General features: G+C 35.5%; 1 protein-coding gene across 1 annotated transcript in view; it reads right to left on the bottom strand.

Annotated features, from left to right (window-relative positions):
* TENM3 (teneurin transmembrane protein 3) overlaps nt 1-24,559 on the bottom strand; it is a 1,330,030-nt gene that overhangs the window by 1,033,795 nt on the left and 271,676 nt on the right. Inside the window, exon 8 of the mRNA XM_068942557.1 lies at nt 2,634-2,700. The gene's annotated coding sequence lies outside the window, so the exon portion shown is untranslated. The remainder of the gene's footprint in view (nt 1-2,633; nt 2,701-24,559) is intronic.

Below are 24,559 nucleotides of genomic sequence, written 5' to 3'. Positions count from 1 at the left end.
GGACTTTAAAAAGCTTGCTTATGCACTTAAAAAGCTAACTTGATTAATTTTACTAGTATAATGCAATTTCTCACTCTTGTTCCACACATAAGCACCACAGACGGATTAAGTTTTCTTCTTAAGTATTTATCCAATTATGTGATCACATTTTAAAAATAGGAATATGATGTGGTGGAGGTGGATGCAATCTTTGGTGAAAAATCTCTCTTCCCGCCACTTTTCCCTTTCCAGGGGATAGAGTGAATTTACTTAGTTTAATATTTTTAAAATCTTGGTTTTTAAGATTGGGACTTAAGATCCCCTTGATCATCAAGTTTCCAAGCCATGCATCTAAAAACCTCAATTAGTAGAAACTTTCACTACAGTACAAGCCATGGCTTTCACCTTCATATGTGGATATAAACCTACTAATTTAATCAAACATAATTATTTACGGTATTTTGTAGTGTTCTGAAATACTATATCATCTCCACTCATCAGCTTTCTCCAGTAGAACAAAGAGGATGCAGAGAAACGATTATCTAAAGAGGTCTTCCTCTCCAAGATTAAATACTGTCCGTTTAGCTACTCCTGTGAACTTTTAAAATTTTATTTGGCCTCCATGTTGAAGCAAAACCCCATCTTCGCAGCCTAGAGATAGTTTCTTTCTTGACATTGCTTCATTGCTTAGTGGCATGTGATACACTTAGGCTCAAGAATATTGGAGCACGTGGGAGGAAAACGTTGTCCATTAGGGAAAGTGAAAGCTGGTATTAGAGAGAGAGGAGGGAAGGAAAAACAAAATAAAACACCTCACATACAGCACAAAAAACACCACAATCCTGGGAAGATTTCTTAGGAACACACTCAGCTGCTCAAGCAAACACTTGCATGTATGCTGGGGCTTCTCTCTCCTGCCCCAACCTTTCTTATTTCAAGCGCACAAAGAACACCACCGCCAAAAGCCCCAAAGCTCAGCACAGAAAAAAGTATCATGCGACGCACAAAGATCATTCCCCCCCCCCCCCCCCCAACATAGACCACTGTGCCATTAGGAAACAAGTTTAAATACCAAGCTTGTGATGTTCAGGAAAGAAGCAGCTCACATTTAGGTAAACACTTATACAGAACCCTACAAAATTCTCTGCTGCCTTTAACAGACTACTAGCAACGACTGAAAGAATACTCTGCTGGGAAAGCTTAGAAGAAAAGAAATAGAGGCAGAAAATTATCAGGCTACAGAACCGTCTTCTGAGATGCTTCATTCTCTATAGAGAAATCTCAAGAACATCAGCCCAAGATTTTCCATGTGGCAAGAAGCAGAACTAAAAGATTTTTTTTTCCCTCCAAAGATGCCTGTCTCTTCCTTTTGCTCTAAAAGGACCTGAAAAATTGATTCAACATCTACACAATGGTAAGCATAACAAAATTGCTGGAGGTAATTAGTACACTTCTGTATTAGAATATTCAATCATGTATTTTTCTCTTGCTTCATTGTCCCAGGACTTGTGGAGGGGGCAGATTAATGGAATTGTTTTTGATAATTCATATGTAGAGATGACTTTAAGGGGGGTAAGAGGGAGGAGAGATTTAGTATCAAGTTTGAGAGCAAATTACCAAGAGGAGTCTCAACAATCAGTACCATTACAAAAGCTGTTTTATTACAGACTTCTCCAAATACTACAGGGCTTACTCTTGTATAATTTCGCCCAGAGATAGCCCCAAGCTCTGAAGTCCCAAGGCCAGAAACGCCCTCTAGCAGTGTCAGTCTCTGCCAGTGTGAGACTGCCTGTCTCGCACCAGCAACCGTTATTTAATGCCTGACAAAAACTGAAGCCAAACTGGAAGCTAACAAAAAATACAAGTTTCCTAAATTAATCCCTCGGTGGTAAACACAGCAACTGATATTCATTTACTTTTATATTCAAATGTTCAACAACTGATATTCATTTACTTTTATATTCAAATGTTCAATAGATATGTGTTTAAAATCTATTTACAAAGGATATAAATGCATTTGCATAGTAATTTCATCTTACGTTGTTTTGCATGAAGACTGTTTACAGCTATGAAGAAGAAAAGAGTCTCTGTCAAAGATGACTAAGACTTTTTAAAAAATGATTGCTGATGACACACGATGTCCAAGTGTTTTTTATTTTTAACTCCTGGCTGTAAAAAGTTGAGTAATTTAGAAACAGCTTATCATTTCCAATATTGGATCTTATTCTAATTTTTCAGAACAGTGACATTTGTTTGGCTCCTAACATGATAATTAGCTTCATTTCCTGTTATCCATTGAAATACATTAAAACTTTTTGTTAAGTTATATTAGCATTTCCTTATTCATTTCTAATTATCTTTAATAACTTAATAAAAAACATGCCATCAATGCAATTATGACATTCAGTGAAAGAATTATGAATTATAACTGAACAAAAATGGTGGTCTTTACTCAAATTTATTTCTTCTTTCTACAAAAGATCACTAAATATCCCAAGCTGAAACCACCTGATCCACTGAGAAAGAATCTCTTAGCATTATAGTATAAGCCATAGCTGGTAGTCATATTAGCTTTTTTAAAAACACAAAGAGTAAATGTCACAAACATTGAGCATCTCAAAAAAAAAAGTTATAACATGTACATAAATACTTACTATTATTTCCTTGCTGTAGAATCTATGTTCTCAGTGAAAGCTTGAAGTTAGAGTTTGAAATTATTGCCTGTTAAAAAGTCAAAACAACATGAATATGTTAATTTAATATAGACTAAACCTTGAATTGCAACAGCTAATAAGAATCTTTTCATACCATAAATAAGAAATACACTCACAATAATGTCTATGTATTGTTTTTTTCCATGAATTAAGAATCATAAAAGTAGGGCAAGTAGAAACTATGTCTTAATAGAGACACAGTCACAGAATGACTTAAGAAATGTCACCTTGGGACCATAGAAAATTTTTCAGAAAACGTACAAATAAAAATCTAATAAAATGAAAAACAAGCCTTAACTCATTCTAGCACTGGGGCAATAGACACAAGTTATTACAATAAAGATATTCGCTCTTATTACTGGCAATATCAATAAGCAAAATTTAAAGATAAGGACCAGATCATGCACAGATGCATTGGGCATGACTGCTGATTTTTCTACGTTGAAATCCAAGTGATAGTATCTGCAGTTTATCTGTTGTTCCATAAGCCTTTTCAGATATCTCAGATCTGTGAAAAATAGAAATCTGGTCACACTACCAATATCAGTTCCCTTATTTCTAGGGCCAGTAGTTAAATACCAAAAATCAGAATATAATATTGTAAGAGAACCTTGTGGTATGACAAGTGCTATTGCTACAAGAGGAAGAGAACAAAAAAAATTCATATCCTTTGATTATCTTTCAAAGGGATAAATTATTTTGGAAGTAATGCTTTTTCTACATAGAAATACCAATCTTTGCTAATTGAGTAGCAAACAATACTACTTGTATTAAACATCAACAAAATCAGGCCTTTAAGATCCATTAGAGGTAGTTAAGCCCATGTGAGATCCTCACATTCTTCATGTGATTTCCTACATGCTTAAGTTTCATGAAAAATGAATGTCTATGTACCTAGAGGACCTGAGATCTTAACATTTTAGAAGCAATACAAGATAAATGTTATTTCAAAGCTGACACATTCTGAACTAAAATGACCTTTCAAAGTAAATACATAAAAAAAATTTACTTTGATATTTAGACATTTTAATTTCAAATACTGTTGTATTTTTCTTCATGCATACGTTTTTGTATTATAAAAGTGAAATTCTATTGTATTTTAAATCATCATCAGTATGCTACATACTTCATATAACATAAGATGAGATTTAATGTGAAAAACAAAACAGTTATCATGTATGTCAGAAAACCCTTATATTCTGTTTACCATCGATGTAACTGGGATAAAATTCTCTTTTCAGTTCCTTTAGGCTCCAGATTAAAATGAAAAACAAAAAAACAAAATCGCTTACATGACAGAAAGATGTCAAGATTCACGTAATGATGACATTTATACAAACCTTACTGTGGGTAACACTAATTGAAATTTCAATTGTACTTGAAAGATAAATTTCATATTATGGTCCAATACCACTTGTCTTTCAACAGAGACTAAAAGAGAATTGTGCAAAAATTTATTTCTAATCTTTGACTTTGAAAGGACTTATTCCCATGCTTAACTTGACTGGAAATTCATTGGCTTAAATCTGAATGTAAATTATTCAGCAGCTTTGCACATGCGCACAAAGACCAGGAGAGCTTTGTATAAAAGACTGCAGCCAAGCTTAGACTGGCAGAACTTGGGGTGAGCATCATAACAATGGCATGGTAAGAACTAACTGGTATCTCAAGTGGAGGCTGTCACTGAGCTATGCAACAATAAAGCAAAACCCCAAAACCCCACTTCAAAACACCAACAAACAGCCTAAGTGTGTGCAGATGAGATTAGATACAGCAAAAAAACCACCAGAAGTCTCTGACTGGTAGTTTAGTACAAGCTTATTCTTAATTTGTGTTATCACCAGTAGTCACAAGACTTCTGACGGATCATCTTTAAAAGGCTTTTGTAATCAGTGGAGTAAAAAACCCTCCAAAAACACCTACGTTCAGTTTCATTGCCTTGATTGTGCATTCTCACTCAGTTGTCATCAGACCTGTTCTGCAATCAGTGTGGATTTACAGAGTAGATTGTTAGTGTCATTTAAAGATGTTGGCGTAAGTTTACTGAGAAGGGCAAGGTTTGCAGGAGCTGCCTCATTAAAAAACAAGCAGCTCTCATTAAAACAGACTCCTGGGTAAAGCAACGTAATTTTCAAAACTACTCCATCTGATAAGAAACTGAAGCATAGTATTTCTGCAAAAATCGCACAAGTAGCGAACAGAAAGGCCCAGACATCACTTCGAGGGAGTCCACCATATGGCTAAAATAACCGATTAGCATGTTGAGATGGTACAGCTCCACCTACAAAACCCAATAATTTGTGGAAAGATACAGTTGTATCTAACTGTACCTATCATTTGCTATACCTTGCTGGATCTAGATTTGCCAGCACAAAAATAACAGCTCTCTTGAATTTCTTATGTATTGAAGGGATATGTATTGAAAAATCCTCTGGATTTCTCAGGAAAGCTTTACAAACATTTTACACTACTTTGAAAGTATGCATATATTTTATGCTTTGGAAACATTTTAATAGCTTGTTTCAATTGATAAATTTTAAAACATGTTAATCCTTTCTCTTGAGCGTCCAGTGTTGGAAGAAAAACCAAAGAAGAATTAAGGGAAAGGCAAACTGTAAGAAGTAGCAAAATATTAAAAATACCATTTTTGAAATAAAACAGAAAAGCTGCAATTTACTGTTAAACAATGAGTGTTCTAATGTATAATTGCATGGTAAAACCATGTTGTTATTGAACAACACAAAGTAAAGGATACAGAAACAGTCTTAAAAGATTGCATTAGATTATTAAACCATTATAAGCAAGAAAGTTTGCTTAAAACAGCAAACAGGCCTACTTTGAGGCATAAATGTCTTCATTATCTATTAAGGAAACGGTAACTAACATTACATGGTAAGCTACTCAAAACTCCAACGTGTGAATTTTTTTAAACCAACAATAACGCACATAAAAATACATGAGAACATAAATTCTAGAGGACTCTTGATTTAAAGTCACTTTTTAATACTTGACACTGACTATTTTTTTCAGAATTGCAGGAAAAACTATATCTGGAATCACCTAGCTTTCAGCAACTGCTGACCATAACTTCTAGAGCTCTGCAAAGTTCTCTATTTTTTAACTTGTTGGATTTATCAATGTCACTATCTCTTCGATTTGCTATTAGAGAATTAGCATTTACTCTAAACACACATATACATGTATCATTAGGTAGCTATTAACATCAAATTTAGGTACTTACCATCTAGTGATTGTGTTTTTCTATATATTGTAGTCAATTTGGAAATCATTTTAGAATAACACATGGTTCTTTTTCCCTAGAATTACCATTGAGGTTGTGTAGACACTCTAGTTTTTTTTTTTTTTCTTTTTGGTATTAGGCCACAAAGACTACACTGCAGATACCTCCTAATTAAAGGCAGTCATTGATAACTCTAACAAAAAGGAACAAAAGAAGAGTCACAGGATCCATACTGACTATGGCAGCTCAAAGATTTCTGTTACTTTTTTCCTGTGTTGGATAAGTAACGTTGACAAACGCTGAAAAGGATGCCCAGGAGGAAGTAAGTATGCATGTCAGTTGATTCAACTAAACAGTGGTTGAAATATTGATGTGCCAAATTTGTCATTTAATAGGTTCCCAAGTTAAATACCTTAAAGTTAACAAAATGCAGAGATATAATTATGTAATACTACTAATGAGGAAAATAAAAAGGAAAGCAAAACTGGTTCTATGAGCAAGAACTTAACACTACAGAAAATAAGGAAGGAAAAAGGCTTACATACAGTTTGAGATTTAAATCAGATTAGAAAAAAAAATAAGTATACGGTAAAGCCACAAAACATTTCCTTTGTCTAACCCTCAAGTAAAATAAACTGACCAATCACTCTTACCTTAAATTGCTTTATGCACAGTCAGAACTAATTTATGCAAAGTCTGTTTTGATGATGAATCTTGCTGGAATGTTAGATCCGTTATAATTTCTAGATTAATTGCTAACTTCATTTGCTGCCCTAACTTTAAAAAAAAGTTTAATATCTTGTATTTTAAAATGCCCATAACAACTTGTTGTAAATGGAGTACTCAAAGTAGATTGTTCTAGTATTACAGTATTATTTCTGTGCACTTCTCAAGACAGCTGAGACACCATCATTGTATTTAATCAGTAGGTGCTAGCAATTCCTTAGTAGAGAAAGAGAGGTATGAGAGTTAAATTAAAAACCTACAATTGTTGCTAGCAGCCATTAAAACATTAACCAAATAAAACTAATGAATCTGATTAGCAAGAAACTATGATTCTACCTTTTATAAAAATGAATAGTCTAGATGCAAGGACACAAGGTCATGAAGCCGACAGATTAAATTTCTATGTGTGCATGCGCATGCATGCGTGTATACACACACATGCACAAAATCTCCTAGCCCAAGCAAATTCGGTCTTTGCCAGCCTCTGCCTTCCTGGGGACTAGAAAATATGGATAACAATTTTATTCACACTAATTATAGTTTCAACAACAGGCGCAGTCTGAGTTCCTGTGATTTTTTTTTTTAAACCATATTTGCTGGAGTTGTAAATATCTGAAATGACAGTTTTTAAAAACGCATTTTACTAAGTTAATTTTGATTACAGAAGGCTGACATTGTTTTCCCTAAGCAAATAGCCATTTTGTCCTTGACAAAGAAGCCCCCTACCCACCCACAGAAAAGCCTAACTTTTTTTTGGCATAGCATATTTAGATTTCTACAGCAGCAGATTAAAATAATTTTAAATATCAGACATATTTTTGTTAACTTATATAAACATTGTAATGCAGCAAGAGAATAGCAAATGCAAACTCCAAACAGGGAAAAGCAAGATACAAAGAAACTGTAGCCAGGAAATAGGTCCTGTGTAGATTCTAAAAAACAAAGAGCAATGATGCTAATCCACTGTGCTTCCACTCCTGTTGTCTTCCTTGCTCTCCAAAAACGTAATCGAACCCTCTCTACCACAGTCACATTAGCATATATAATTCCAGCCTAATAATCCTACTTAACCCAACTCAAGATAATTTTTGAGGACTACTCTATCTTACATACCTTCTCTCTATAAACACTGCCATGTTACATTAAAACTACAATTATTACAATTACAAACTATCACATTATGTACACCTAAAATTAAGAACTGAGGCAGGAATAGGCTTGGAACAGCACTACCAAACAGTGCTTTTGTTTGCATTAGGCACGAAACAGCATTTTGTAAGTATTAGGAAATCACTACTATCCTCCCACTGAGATAAGAGCGATCATCCCACATTTGCAAATTAGCAATCAAGGTCTGAAGTGTTAAATGTCTTGAGCAGCATTGCAGAGAGGCAAGATGAATCAGCATCGCTCCTTCGAGGCCCATGACAAAACACAGCAGTGAAACTGTAGTCCTAAATTATTTTGGCACAAAGGTTTGAACTGGAAACCACTGCACTGCAAAGCTACATACTATCATCAACCTCAAGTTATCAAGATACTTTTTAGTATCAAGGGTTTGCTATGAAGTTGCCTCAGATCTGTAACAACTCACAAATAAGATTACACTGAAATATTTGCTCTAAACTCTAAAGCTTCCCCCAAAAAACACCGATTTAGGTCAAACAAACACTCAGAAGAATCCAAGCCTATGGACTCATGCCTGACATCAAGTCTCTAAACACACTGCTCTCAGCGAAAAATTTCTGGTCTGGCACTAAATGGGTTGCTAGAACACTCTGGCTCATCTGAGCTGAATGCCCCTTGGTCATGAAAAGTAGTATTTTGTATTTAAGATGCTTTGCCCTTTTTGCAGGGGAGAAATTTTATTCCGTTATTTCCTGATAGAAACTGGTAACACAAGAAGCTGAAAACAAGCCATTTTGCAATAGCACAGTGATTGAATGAATTGACTGAAATGATTTATTATTTGAAATAATTGAAGTGAATTACCAAAAATAATAATTTAGTATGATACCTAAACAACCAAATAACAAGAACATATCTACTAGTTTATGCTAGAGTAGTTTCACTAGACTAGTGAAACTAGTAGGACATCAGAGTTGTGCTAAGCAAGCCAAGGTTTAAAAAAAAAAAAAAAAAATCGCTTGGAAATTAAACACTTCACAGCACCCAGTTAACACCAGTTTATTGCTCTGAACAGGTAAATTAACAAGCCACTTCCCAAAGAGGCCTATTCCAGAAAATATGCTCAATATAAATCAAAAACTCTCATGAGGCAGTTACCAGCTTTGAACACCTCTGCTGCTACTGCAGTGGCAGGGAACTCTGCTTTCATAAGCTTCAGACCTGCAGCAGGTGCAAGAGCAAAGTAACCTTATGCCTTTCATATTTGCAAATATCTTCAACTCTATTCCTTAAGGAGAAATGACTGCTAAAGCTTTTCTTGATTGCCTGTCTAAGTAAAATTTGGACAAGTTCATGTAGTCTGGTGAAGTCCAACAGCAAAGGAACTACGCAAGAACAAGTCACATCTTCAAAAATTCTTAGCTTAACTCTGACAATACAACAACACAGGTACAGACTGGGGCCAGTTCACACCTACCAATGTGAGAATGAGTGGAAAAAAAATGGACTCAGTCTTATGACATATGTAGATAGCTGATATTGTATCACAAGGAAATAAAAAAAGCTCAAAGCCAAGAATTCCAGAAGCTACACACAGCGAAAAAACAATATACAAAACCAACAGACTTAAAGCTTTGAAGCATCTAGCTGGGACAGACTGATGTCCATGAAGCGCAAGAGCAAGATTATGAGACATACACAACTGCAATAAAGCAGGATTAGAGAAGTATGTGGACCACATTAGTTTTTGCATCACATTGTGAAAAAAAGAGAACACACTGAAATAAAATAAGACACTCAAAATTGCATATAAGGATTAGAAAACAGACCATCCTTAAGTAGAAGCTCAATTATTTTGCCTATGAACAACAGAGTTAAGAGATGAATAACAGCAACACAGGAAGAGATGGCTCTGATCTTTTTATCTGTTTAAAGGGCTAATGCCTAGATACTGAAGTTAAATAAAAATTAAAAGGATTAATAAACACGAGAATGATTAACTAAGATATAGAGAAGATTCTCCACCCTTAAGCGTTTACGTCAAGACTAGATCCTTTCTAAAAGACAAGCTTCAGTTCAGTTGGTGTTAGGGCTGCATGTAGGAGTTGAGCTCAAGTTTCTCGGATAATCACACGGCCTAGTTTTTAATGTTCTTACTGACCTCTGCTTATTGCTGTTTAAACTTTAAAGAGGTGCTAGTGCGAGTAATTTTACTATTTGCTTTCTTTCCCCCTCAAACCCTTTGCTGCAAGTACATCTCAACTATTTTGCTTTAGTTTCTGCAAGAGGTCAATAGGAAAGTTCTGTTTGCTCTCAGTGGCTGTTGGAGAACATTTCTGTGCCCCTTTGGAGCACCTCACATATACATATGAGCATGTGTGTTAAACATACACACACAAAACCACACACATCAATGAAATCATCAAAAGATGATAGTAAACCCATCTAAGAAGTTACTTTGTAGGCCAAGAATATCTGATCAAAATCTATTGAAGTGAAAATGCTCTATATACTTCATAGTTTGAATTGTTTCCCCTCAAGTTTTATAAATTTTTATTTTTTTAAAGAAAAAGAGACACTCATCAGCACATTTTGTTCATAGGATTTGGCAGGGTTTTTTGGTTTTATTAAGGAAAGGTTTTTTTTTTTTTTTTTTTAAGTTTGGGTGAAAGGCAAGCTAAAAGCACAACTGAAAAAAAATTGAGATATGTGCTAGATGTTAAGGAAGACAAAGGCAAATATTTAAATTCAGGGCTTAAATTGTGTACTGTCTACACCAAACCAAAATTCATGTTATACACATTTCACAGGGCAACCAATTTGTGTATTTGATCATTATAATTCACTAGCAACTAGCCTCCTCCCCTCCCCCCCCCAAAAAAACCCCAAAAAACCTCACAACAACCACCAAAGGAAACTAGTGAAGTTCAGCCAAGGGGGTAATCCTCAATCAATCTGAACTGTACAGATTTCCTCCCTATTTTACAATCCATAACCTCCAAAATAATTGCTTTTTGCATCTGGTTGCAATGGAATCTGTGCAACAGGAAAATGTGTGAAAACTGAAGGTCTTTATTACGGTATGCTTTGAAGAAAGAGGTTAGAGTTCAGCTATTCCAAAGCAGTTAATTATCACCATATCTACAGTTAGTAACAAGCTACATTTATTCTTTTGGGGCCTCTGCGTCACAAATTTGCACATGTACTCTTTAATGTAGAGTCACGTGTAAGACACTGGCCGATATGTGACAAGGAGCTATTTACTAGCAAGTCAAGTCGAGCAAATGGTACTATTCTAACAGAGAGATGCATACATTTCTAAGAGTGATTTTTTTTTTTTAATAACTAAATGGCCAGACTATTTCCAGGATAGAAACTAACAGAAGAAATGAAGAAAAGAAAGAACGAGTGAAGGCTCTCAGGAGCCTGAGCCAGATTCTGGAGGGGCAGTGGCCTTCGCCAATGCAAACTCTCTCTGGCAGGCAAGCGCTCTAGCAAGGGGGCGCACACCAGGGCTCTCTTGCATTGCTGCAACCTGTGGTAAAAGCATTACCGAAGGGCTCAAACCCTGACTGCCACCTGGCCTAAAGGGAAAGCCTGGACAAGAGAGAGGAGAAGTTCTGGGTAACCACAGCCCCAGTGTATTAAGAGCACCCTTGATCTATACTTTTTAATAAACGTTTGTAACTACCCTGTCTGTTCAGATTGTTATTAAATAAACAGCGAACTCTGTTTTCATCTTATTTTAACACGGCTCAAGTTAAACTAAACCCATGGCTCAAGGTAAACTAAACCACAATGATCAGATAAGTGAGACTACATTCCTTATGCAAGGCAGCTGTGAACCTGCTGATTATGCCACTGAGAAGCATCCTACCTGTCAAGCACACCTTCCACTTCAGCTCACAAATAAATTGCTACAAAGGCCCCTATTTCGGCTTCATGTGCCTGGTAGAGAGCTGGCACTAACAGAAATGAGAATAGTAAGAAGTGTTTGCCAGTGGCTGGTACGCATAAAGGTCTCTGACAGGTGCACACAGCATGCTCTTCTGACAGGCTTGAAAGATATAAAAAATGAGAAAAGAGGAAAAGAAAGTTAACCACAATAGTCAACTCCATCTCTTGTGTCTGCTGCTAGTGAGAGCTTATAGCAGGTGGCTCCTTAGACTGCTGGAAAAAAAAAAAAATTACATTCAACACTTTGGATCTCAAACCTGCATGTATAAGTATCTAAAGAAAACCATGCAGAATAAGTATCAGTGCATTCAAATCAATTCAAAGTTCCTAACCATTTTTTTTTACTAAGTCACTTTGTAAAATTTAAGAGTTATTTAACACTTCTGGGAGATCTACTCCATGACTACCGTACAAACACACTTGAAAACACAGCCAGAAAAAAAGTATTGCTTTAGGGAAAAATTTAAGGATGAACTAAACCTAAACAGTAGTAATAAAAGCATACAAGAATCGGTAAGAGAGTACTATAGAAATCAGCTTTCATACGGTAAATCATATAGCTATGGAACTTCTTTTGCTATGCATAGGCAATTTCTCACATCTATGTAAGCAAAGCAAGTCCCTGTACGATAGGACACGGGAAAGAAAACTTAATTGATTCTATTTCTGACTCAATACAGGCCCCACTTGTGCTTTAGGCACATTTCACATCGACTCCTTTAGTTATAAAGTCAATGCAAAGTCCACTTTTTTATAATATTTGAGATTTTTGGTAAATGAATCAAGTTTTTTCTAGTAGAATGACTTAGTAGTATTTTCTGTTTCAAGACGAAGTTAATGCTAATACTAGATGGCCTGTGACAGAAGCAATTACTTTCTGTTTAGAGTAAGACATAATACATTACCTCATTCGCAGTTGCTTCGTTCACACAAGCAGTTCATGCATAGGACAGTGGAAAACTGAACTGATTGGGTGATATTTTGGTAGATAATTTTGAAATTATGCACACTGGTAAACAGAAGCAAGTAACAGGAAAAGAGATAAAAAAAAGAAAAATAAAATATGGCAGAAAAAGAATTTTTTGAGCCAAACATTATCTAGAAGAGGGCTTGGAACTGTGAGCGTGTCCCTGCCACAACACAGAGTACAACATACGAGTGCCTGTCCTGGAGGATACCAGCTCCAAAGTAACATTAACATAGAAAAGTCAGTATAGATCTGCACATCCTACACTTCAAAGGCAAGACTTATTATTGCATACCTATCATATCAGTAACATAGATATGTTGTCATTACATAACATACTGTGCTGCACAAAAGCACAAAGATATACCACCTGAGGCCAGCTGTGGCTCACATGTCCATGTCTGAGTTGGTGTCACATCACTGAGCGATGCCAACATATCCTTGCTTTCTTTTTTCAGAACCTGGTACAATAGCATCCTGATCTCACCTATACCAATAAATATAGGACAACAGTAGTGGGAACCTTTCCCTCTCTATTTTTTTCCCCTCCCTTTTTAAAAAAATCACATCTATCTATTCACCTCCTATTGAGAATAGGTAACCCACAGTCAGGACCAAATCTATCACTTATTTTTCCCAGGTTTTCACCTTTCCATCAGTACTTCTTTCCCAGGGGGAGAGAAAAAAGTACTCATAAGATGGTAAGATTTCAAGGATAGTAAACTAAAAGAACCAGCTCAGTCCTAGAGTAAGCAACCATTAAAATGCCATACTCATGTTAAAAAAAAAAAAAAAAAAAATCAAAAAAACCCTTAAAGTATTGATGATTAAATAATACTTTTGTAAAAATATTCTACTTCATAGGCCAGAGCTCCATAGCATGTCAGTTAAAATAGGGTTACAATAAGTAGCATTATGGTTAGCGATAATTAGCAGGAAATGGGAGTAAGAAGAAGCAAGATCATCTTTTAAAAGCATCAAAAAAGAATATACAAAGAAATCTCTCTTTTACCTCTTATGCATCTGACATTTCTAGAAGTGTTCCAAAGTCTTTGGAAAGTTGATTTAAAAAGAGTTTGAGACAAGCTTTCTTATATGGAAGGAATAATTAGAGTGACCTAGCTTTCTGTGGTTGCCTGTTGTTTTTAATAACTTCTAAAATCATAGATATAACAGTGAGTTGATATTTACTCTAATTTTGTCACTGAAGTTGCCTTTTAAAAATCCTATTTACAGTTAGTATTCTAATTCACACTTTCTCAGGTGTTTTGTCTGTCAACTTCCTTCCCATTCAGACAAATATTTCCTGGTCAAGTGGCTTTCACCAGAATGAAGCATCAGTTTATTTAGCAGCTTCAGTCCGTGCACACACAGTTAGGAATTGTGCCAACCAAAAAAATCACTTCATGTTGAAAATACTAGCTTCTTGCAACCATTTGCCTAAAAATGATTATGTTCTGAATCAACCTGTATATATCATTACCAGTTCATATGTAAGTAAATGACAAATGAGTCAGGAAAAATAAACAAAAAAATCTTAGTTTAGTAATTGTTTTAGCAAGTGCAACTGGCCTGCTAGTCATCAGAGTAAAGGGGAACTGGCTAGGTATTTAGTTATTTTTACCTTCAGAAACTCTGAGAGTAGAATGAAGTGGAACAAGTTGAGATTACAGACAAGACTAGAAGAAAATGACAAAAAGAAGGAATTAGGAGACTTGGAAGCATAAAGAAACAGTGATGAGAGAATGCGGTCCAAGAGGAAAACATTAGAAGAGTATGACAATTAAAAAAAAAAAAAAAAGCTGGAGGCTGAGGCAGGGCAGCAGAGAGAATTAAGGAACAAAACAGCAAGTAGATTAGACTTCAGCTGCAAAGAATGACAAATGTAATGGCATGGTGACATGCAGGAAAAGAAGCAAGAAAGATACATTAGGAATAGTACTTGAAATTTAAAAAAAAAAAAAAAAAGGAGGAAGTATTTCAAGTAATGTACTCCACCCAAGCATCAAGGTTCCTCACGTTTCACATATCTGTAAAGGTCCAAAGCTCTCTGCACCAGGAGAAGGAAGCCAAGCTCCCCAGAGCTGCCCAGGAGCCTATCCAGCTTGGGAAGAATTAGTGTAACATCACTCCCTTGCAGCAAGGTTTATTCATCAGGGATATTTCACAAAGCAGCTCAACACAGTTTGCAAGGACAGAGTGTTTACCTCCTAGCTCAGGAGCTTATCTACCTTCTGCAGCTCTTACTTATAGTTATCTAGCTATTTCTAAGGCACTTTGTGGCTTACCAGAGTCAGCTTGCCAAAAGTTACACGACCATGGAAGAAAGCAGGGCATCTTAACAGCACCCCTTTGCCCCCACCCCAAACCTTTATCCTTGCTCCTGACTTTGCCATGACTAACGTTTCAATGCCAATCTCCATTACCTGCTCCAACACTGAGTACATTTAAGAAGCGGCTGCTGTCCTGAGCTACTTCTACTTGGCATGTTTCATTTGGCAGCGTATTAATCTTTGAGTCAAACCCTTCTCCTACACTTTTGATAGGGAATATCCTCTCCTCTGGCAGCACTGGTGGAAGACACAGGGGAAGATGAGGATGCATACCTTCCTCTGAAATTTGTAAAACCAAGTTTTACAGAACAAAATGATATCACTCTTTTTACCCATGTTCACTCATCACAGTATCAACCACTTTCTCATAAAGACTCTCAGGCTATTTTTAAGCCATCAGTTTTCTCATCCAGGCCCAGACCTACCCATTTTCAGAATCAGCCAGGCTCTTTACTCTTCTGCTCCAGGCATTGCAATAGCTACTCTGCTGCTGGCACAGGGTCTTCTGCTCAGCCATACGGCAAATAATCCTGGTGTTTCTTGCTGATTTTACAGGAGAAACATCTAGACTTGCTGAGGTTTTTCCCTGAGTCACAAACAGCCACTCTTACATCTTCCTCATTACCAGATTATGACACTGCCTGCATTTTTCTTACAATTATTTCTTCCATTTTCTCTATTTTTTTTTCTCTGCTACTTCCTCTTCCTCTCCATTTTCTAGTCATCTCCACAAATTGTCCACAATACTTAACTATGTCACCTCACCAAGAAAGAGCTAGTACTTTGCTGCAACTGCTGTCAGGATGTAGCGCATTTCACTTAAAAGAAAAAAAACGCTCTTCAGATTAACTCAAAGAAACATAATCCTCCAGTTGATAAAGACAACAAAACTCTGAAACTTTGTACCTACCTCAGAGCTGGTCCCAACAAGTCTCCCCAGGTGTGCTCAATCAACCTCAATGGATATCACCTGCTTACCTAACTCTCACTTCTTTATCCTTCATTTACTCCTCTTTCCCTCCTCCAAACTTCCCAAATTGCACAGTAATAAAATACACCTGACTGACACAATCTCCTCGTTGCTGAAATACCACACCGTCCTTTGATATCTTCAAATGTGACTGTTTTGAGATTTGGGCACAAAAACTACAAATTAAATTAAAACAAGAGGAATTCATCCTAGACAGGCTTTGCAGATGCTTAAAACAGAAAATACATGGTTGCTGTAACAATAAACATTTTAATATTATGAGCTTTTTCTCTGTACCAAAATAAGTTTTCCTACCCTATCAGGAAAAGTACTCTTAGGTAGGTCAGCTACACAGCGTAGCCAGCAGAAGCAGTTGCAGAGATCACATCTGCAGTTACCAGGATGTTATTGGCAAGGTATTTCACTCTGATAGAATGTGGACTGCAACTCCTGAACAATGTTTCTGAATACTTTTTTTTTTTTACCCAAACTTCCATTTTTCTTCTCATATATTTCAGTTACTAACTTCTCTCTTCATCATGCTTTTCCTAATTTATTCAGTACATTTTACTTCAGTTTAAAATCTGAAACTATTTATAAAGTCAAAAAGAAAGCAAAAATTAACATATTATATTCAAATCATCACTCTGTTCATGACTGTCTTAGTTTGCAACCCTTTTCGTACCTAGGTTTTGACTCTGTCAAACTCTCAGTATGTTGTTTTATAGCAAACTGAAAACCTAATCTTTACTGGATTGCTATAATGTCAGAATTATAAAAATAAACAGTCATGTGCTATCACTTTTCTGCAGTTATTTAAAATAAATGCTGTTAAAAATTACAAGTCTACCTCCAGAAGCATTTCCGAGAAAATGGAAATGATGTGAAGCATGGCTTACCTTTAAACAAAGTAAAGCTATTTCGTTGGGAAAGAATTACAGAAGTAACAAGGGAAAGTTCATCACATATACTAAAAAGACAATTTGTTTGACTTTGGATGTCGGAAAGCTGTGGTTTCAGGCATATGTGAGTTATCAACACAGGAAGTAGGAAAACCTTGATGTACAGACAGCACCAAAGAAGTGAGTTTAGTAAACTGGAAAGCTACTTACAATTACTATGGTGTAAGGTTTCAGTTGGTTTAGACTATTCATACACATGAAATCCCTCAAAGAAGAATATATATTTGTTCAGGTAAATGTATTATACTCTTGTAATTCAAAGGAAGTGAATGACTTCAGTTCTTATTTCCCCCAAACAGGATTTTACTTTGGAAACAATCCAAACCTATAAAGTTTTAACTGCATTTTGTAATTGTTGCTGAAGCTTTACTTTCCTGACAACGTCAGATACGCAGCTATGTCTAATTTTCCTTTTTCTGAAGTATTCAGAGAAACTGAATTCCCACTTTTTCCTCTTTATGAGCTCCACAACAAAATGAAAAGAATATGTATTTTCCACAAATTGCTTTGGTTCAGAATATAGTTAAACTTTAATCTTTATCAAAAGAACTGTAATTACAAATGACAATACAATACAAAAAATCAGTTCAAATCGTTTTACATTTTTTAAGGTAGTCGGCTCATTGATTAAACAGTTCTATCACTGTCATATATATTCATAGGTAGTTTTGTGTCTCTGTATGTTATAGTGATAGCAAGGGTAGAAATTCATAAAACATATCAAAAAATACTTAAACTGAACAGGGAGATATATTTGAAGGGAAAAAACTGAAGAGAAGACAATTCTAATAAACTCTGGATACATGATGCTTACATATATAACACAATAAAATACAGTCTGCTGTCAGTTATATTTTCCTTCATTTTCATCACATAATCTATGCTTATTTCTCTGATCGTGTCCACCTCTGCTTACTGACTGCATTATGCATTTGCTAAAAAATTAGTCTTATCCAACTTCACGATATTGCATTGCACTCAGAAAATTCACCTGATGTTGCTCTTCCAAGTAGATTTCATGAAAACAATTGCTGCATATGTTTTCTAAAGTAGTTTATACGAACATTTCTTAATAGCAGTTCCAGTAAGTTTTTACTTTTTATTATATAAAGGTTCAATATTTCATCTTATGTGGCTCAAGCAATCAGTAACGAAGAAGCGTTAAGGTTTACAGCATTTATCATTTTGCAGATTTATAGTGTTTTTCAGGATGAGTTTTCTAGCTCCTATTTACTACCCCCAAAAACCTATCTCAAAAACTCTCAAGTTGTACAAATAGTATGAATTTACCTTTGAAAATTAAACTGCACCAGTAAAATTGTTCTCTATGTTCACTGTAATATAGTTTTGAAAACAAGATACTGAAGATTTTGTAATGCTTGACATAAGATTAGTGATTGCAACTGTAATAACGCCACTTCCTACATCTATCAGGGAAATATCTTTACGGTGAATGACAGTGACAATGAATACAAGTTTGCAGACAGAATAAGTATTATCACTAAGCTGTTAATGTTCAGACTACTTTTGGAAATGTGTTACTCCTGATATTTTCTGAGATTGAAAAGGGTTTTTAAAATGGCACAACTGTTTACTACAGCCATTAATACCCACTTTGCAATCATGTTCTGATCAGAAATAAAATAATACTAGTTTAGGGTTCTGTTTATAGAAAAAAATGAACAGTTAATACTAGGGGCCTGCATTGTTATCAGATGCAAATATTTTCTGCTTGTATTCTTACCAATTTTTCTTCCATATTGCAAAAATAATAAATAGTTTGTTTTAAATAATGAAATTATTATAAATAAATGAATAGTTATACATAATAAAGTTTGTTTGAATTACTTTGAAGAGGTTTTTTCCTTTTAAATGAAATTTCTCTTTTCAAAACTACTATATATAGTTTCTGTATGAGAGAGAGCCTGAAAAGAAGAGAGAAAATGGAAAAGTACTTAGGTAAGCAGGTGAAAAATTCATGAAGTGATCATTGCAATGAAATAACTTCAAGACACAGTGCCCAGGTTTAGTAAATAAAAATATGCCAAAAATGTTAGCAACAACATCTGAGCTTTAGGAAAGTACTTTGCAAATTTTGCCTATTTATTATGATTTGAAAACTCTGTTCTGAGGTAATTAGTAAAGTAAGTAATGAAAGTCATTTCTTGAATGCTGTATTTGCATTAATTCAAAGAGTAAATGATTATTTTAAAATTCTATGATTACTTATATGCAAATTAAAACTGTCTGACAAAGTTATACAAGCTTTCCTGCAAATTGTTTTTTGAAATTCAGTTTTTATATTAAACTTAGTTGTTCTTTTGCTCTCTCGAATTTTTTTCTCACATTTTTCCTTGTACTTTTTACAGAAATATTAGCAAATTCTGGGAAAAAGGAATGAATGAATACTGACAGAAATATTATGGTTCATTAATTTTGAAAAAATATGATTTTATATAAGAATTTTTTTTAAACATAATACTTAACATTGTCTCCATGCCTTGGTGTCAGCTGTTCAGAGTAACGGTGGCTGAGCCAATCTCTTGCATCAACTCCTCCTCTAAACCAGATGGCACTGTTTTAATTTATACCTTTACCCTTTTAACTAAACAACTTTGTTCAAGGTGCTCTATTTATCCTCCTCATAAGGTATGAAAAGCTAGATCAAATGTATTTTACTTTATTTTTAAATGGCTTAATTATTCACTTGAAAGGAACTTTTATGATCAAAGACTTTGAAAATTTGTAAGGAGCCTTTTGTAGTGAACAACAGCTTCTTATAAACAGAGGTCATGGCTGAAGAATCATTTAATTCATACATCCAGTCCTGGACCCAGGCACAACATCAACTAACTGCACTCACACTGGGTAGGTTAGTAGGTTCCTGGCCCATTAGTATCACTGAAGAACAGAAAGGATTCTGGTAAGCTAAAAAAATCCTGTTCCTATGCTCATTGCATGGACTGAAAAGTCTGTGGTCAAAAGCCTGAATTTATACCAACATGTAGTAGTAGTGGATTAGTTCCAGTGAAAGATATATTAAGAAACTGTTCCTTACTGTATCTTGTCTGAAACATACTGATTAGTTGCTTAAGTTATCCTCCCTGACCTTTGCACTAAAGTGGAATATGCGCACTCACGGTCAGCTATAACCAAAAGATGTCCTTATCATCTCAGATGTCCTATGTATGAAAGGTTATCTAGTTTCAGAGCCTGTGCACAGCTCCACCTCTTCAGGAGCTTTAGTTTGTGCACTCAGTCCTACCAAGGACTAGGGAGCCTGACAGGTGAGTGCTGTGTGAGGTTGATCACTAGTACGGGATCAGAACCATACCAAAAGGATCAAGCTCATTGAATTTCCTCTGCAGGAGTATTCCAAAATATTCTGCAGCATTTCCAGGAAAATCTCCTCCAAAACTAATTGTTTCAGGAGCAGTCAACATTCAACACTTTCTTTTTAAATGTGAAAGATGTTATTTAACATAGGAACCAAGAAAACAGCTGTATGATAGTGAAAAAGCAATTCTCTTCATAACATCCAGAGTACAAAAATGCTACCACTGCATCTGCTAAATTATTTCTGATCCTCTGACTGCTTTCAGAAGTTCTCATATTTCTTCCCCTTTTCAAAAGAAATATGTAAATACTAGTACCTGTATATACATACATATTTAGAGGTGCACATATACAATACACACACACAGATATTTGAATATTTCTATTCGCTTAATTTTCTGAGCGCTTTAGGACACAGAAATGAAGTCACCTTGTCATCGTATAATTATGCCTGTGATCCCCAAAGTTGTGCTTCTCTCTGTCTTATAAGAAGTAGTACATGAAAGCGAAAAGGAAATGTATGCAGAAGTGAGGGGAAAAAAGATAACAAAAAAGAATAATGAGAAGCAGAAAAACAAAGCAAAGATGGCAAGGAAGAGAACAAATTGAGGAAGAAAAGAGAAGAAAAAACAGAAATAAAAGCAGGTACATAATATATGAAACAGAGTGAAACAAATGTCAAATAACAATCAACTAGAAGCATGAAGAATGGATTAAATAATACAAAATATGAGTATAAAATACAAACCTATAAATCAGAAATGAGGAGATGCAGGAATCAGCCTAGAACAAATCTGTAGAACCAAAAATGAAAAGAGAACATGTTCGTATTTTTAAAGTAGGATTAGAAGAAGTGAAATCAGGATGACTTGACTGAAGCTCATCTTGGAAATAATTGCCAGAAATCTTTTGGTACTTCCATCCCTAACATTCAGTTATTCTCCTTTGATAGTTCTTCACAGACTGAACTGATGATACAGTATTTCAAAAGCCAATAAAAGTACTATATGGCCAGAAATAAGCTATTTTAACTAGTGCAGGAAATGCTGAAGCAATTACTATAATGACTCATCATTAAAATTATTCTTCTTTTCTGAAGTGGGCATAGCTGCAAACAGCTTATGATTATGTGAAAGTAGCCAGTCTTCAAAAGAAAGGGCAAAAGTATTTTTGTTTAAGAAGTCAATTGAATGCTCATTGTGCCTTTTACCATTACCCTTTTCCTACCTCAGAAGGGTTATTTCCTCCTTTGTCACCTCATTTATATTCCACAGTATAAGGTTCATTGATTACAATCAGGAGAAAAACTTACAATGAAGTGAATTATAAGTTTTATTCACAAAGGCCTCTAGACTTGCAGTGAAAGTTGCAGATAATATCCCTAAGGCTTCTGAGATACAGCATGGCAGAAAATTGCTTCATATTGCTTAATTTGGAAACATTAACATAATGGAAGACAATCAATAGGCTCTAATAATTACAGCAAAACCACACAATTCCCACAAGTAAACATGTGCTTTATGTGGTATACAAATTGCTATCCTGTAAAATGCATAATTACATTCTCTGTAAAGCAATTCATCAGAAGACACAACTATCTTGTTATACTCTTGAGGGTATTTCAAAAATTCATTCCGTAATACTGGCAGTATCAGTTAAAACAAGTCCTAAAACCAAACAATAGCTAGCAGAAGCTGTGACAGTTACGTCATCAGGTATTTGAACAAAATAAATACCAGAGGAAGAGAATTCTTCAGCCTGGTTCTAGCAGTAACTAACAGAAAAACAATTTTAGAAGGAACATTTGGGCTTTACAACGGGAGGAATTCCCTCAGCTGTTAGTGCTCTTAGATTGCAGAGAAGTGTCCCAGGTGAAGTGAAGATGGTTCCTTGTGTCATTAAAAACCAGTGAAAGATCTAGAAATGCGTTTTGGGAACAGCCTTACAGTGTCAGAGATCAGTAAAAAATGATCTAGCTTTTTTTTCTTCCCAGCTGAAAACTTTGCTTCTCTTACATTCTTCTCACAGGCACTGAAGACACTCTTAGCAGTTTTATGTACTCTGAGCTTTTATTTTATTATAAAAATACTTCTCGAATAGTCTAGGGCCAATAAAAGACTTAGTCACTTATGAGTCAGGTCCTGCAACACCTCTAATTTTGATGAATTGCAGTTCATCAAAAGTTATAATGCAGCTAAAAATAGAGTGCTATGTTTTATCCCTCATATGTGAGCTGAACTCAGAAGAAGCAGCTATATTTAAGTACTCCCGTACTTAAAACACAGAAGGCTGACTAGATTCAGGGCTTATTAATAAAAAAGATAGAGGAAACACATTTTGATTTTGTTTTAAAAATGCATACTGCAGAAGTGTTTCTTCCAGGGTGGGACAAGACCCTCTAAATACACATTCATAATTTTAGGAACACGAGTGTCCCTGATGAAGTGCATGAGACTACTCACAGGCCAAGAGCTTCTGCAGAACCACCACCCATGTATCTAAGTGGAAGGCTAATAATGTTGATCTGTGATTTAGTCAGTCATTTGCCTTTTTGACAGAAATCCTGTGTGGTCTTGTCTCTGTCAGTTATCACAACATAATTAGACTTTCACATGCTAAAGGGATTTCTTTAAAGTACAGACAAGTTAAAGTACAAACAGCTATGGTTAAGCCTGATTTAGAAGAGCAAATTTGAGTTTTAAAATGGTAACAGTTTCCCAATTGATCACACGCTTTGGCTTTAGTCCCTGTTTAGCTACATTTTGCTACAGTTTATAATTATTTGATCTGACAACAGCTTGTTCAGGATTCCCCAGTCTGCGCTGTCCTAAGCCCTGTCTTGCCAGTAGAAATAATCTAGACATCTAGAAATAATAATTAGAAATAATCTGTTACCACATTGTCCAAGACTAGGTTAAAACATACATGGATGTGAGATACTTAAATCCTAGTAACTTCTTGAGAAGTTTAAGTTCTCTGCTTTGTAACTGTAACATCATTTAAAGATAAATAAGCTGCTCAGTTTTTAAATAAGCAAAATAAGGAAATCCCCCAGAAATTTAACCTTCTGGAACTATACTTACACCTTTTAGATTATAAAGAAAATGGGAACCTTTAGATTTACAGCCCTGCCTGCTACCATTTAACTAGCATTTTAACTTAAAACTATAAAGAGCAACTTTTTTAAATGAACCAATCACTAAAGGCAGAAGAAAAAACCTATACCAGTCACTATATTGGGATCCCCAGCTATTTTCTACGCTTCTAATAAATTAGGAAAATAATGGGGATTCAGGATTTGGTTCTATATACTAGAAGGCCTTAAGTCCTTAAGAGTTACAGATCATCTCCTCAGATTTCTCAATAATCCAATCTGTGGGCCCTGCTCCGATACCTGTTTCTGCTCTGCTCTAGGTTCTTTGCTTCTTGCTTTCTTTACCCAGCCCCTGCTCCCTTATGCCTTTCCCGTTCTTCCTCTCTGCCCTTTCATCATCTTGCCAGTTGTTTTTCCCATTACTTCCTCCTATTCTTGTCCTCTTTCTGCTTCTCACTGAACTCCCTACCTCTTATCTCCATTTCTCCTCCTTTTCTCCCAGTTGGGGGCTGATATCATCTCAGGGCTGCCAGGAGGTGGGAAGGGAACTGCAGACCTTGCTAACTTTATGCTCGTTGGAGTAAAGCTAAATGGTGCATCACGTTCAAGTACAACCGTGATGATACCTAAAGAAAACTGGCTAGTGTAGAACAGACAGTAGTTCCACCCAGCAAATCGGTGTTCATACATGAATAGCTAAACTGCCAAATAGAAACCCACTGCTTATAGATGTTTGAGCTTTTCTAGTACAGTGCACTCTGCTAAAGATTTCATAGAGAGAAGGTTTGTAATTCAAAGAACACGGACAAAGAAATGCCTATTCTTTGGTTCATATAACTCTTCAGACCAAAGAAGATCATAGGAATTTAATTGATTCTGACTGCAGCACATTTTCTCCTCTTCCTTTTCCTCTTCCTCACTGTCTTTCCTCACTACTCAATTTATCCCTGTAAAACAATAATAACGAAAATAATAATAACAATACTTAGTTTTCCCCACACCCTGCTGTTCTTACTGTGGTGAAATTCCATTTGAACTCAATGGGAGTTTTGTCTGAGTAAGCACTACAGCATTCTCTCCTTGATTTATAAAGGACAATTCACCACAGCACCTAGATGCTGTTTCTAAAAATTAAAAATACACTACATGAAG

Source organism: Struthio camelus, chromosome 4, assembly GCF_040807025.1.
Source record: "Struthio camelus isolate bStrCam1 chromosome 4, bStrCam1.hap1, whole genome shotgun sequence".
Taxonomy (NCBI): domain Eukaryota; kingdom Metazoa; phylum Chordata; class Aves; order Struthioniformes; family Struthionidae; genus Struthio; species Struthio camelus.
Note: the sequence above shows the minus strand (reverse complement) of the source record. Positions and strands in the feature narration are given on the sequence as shown.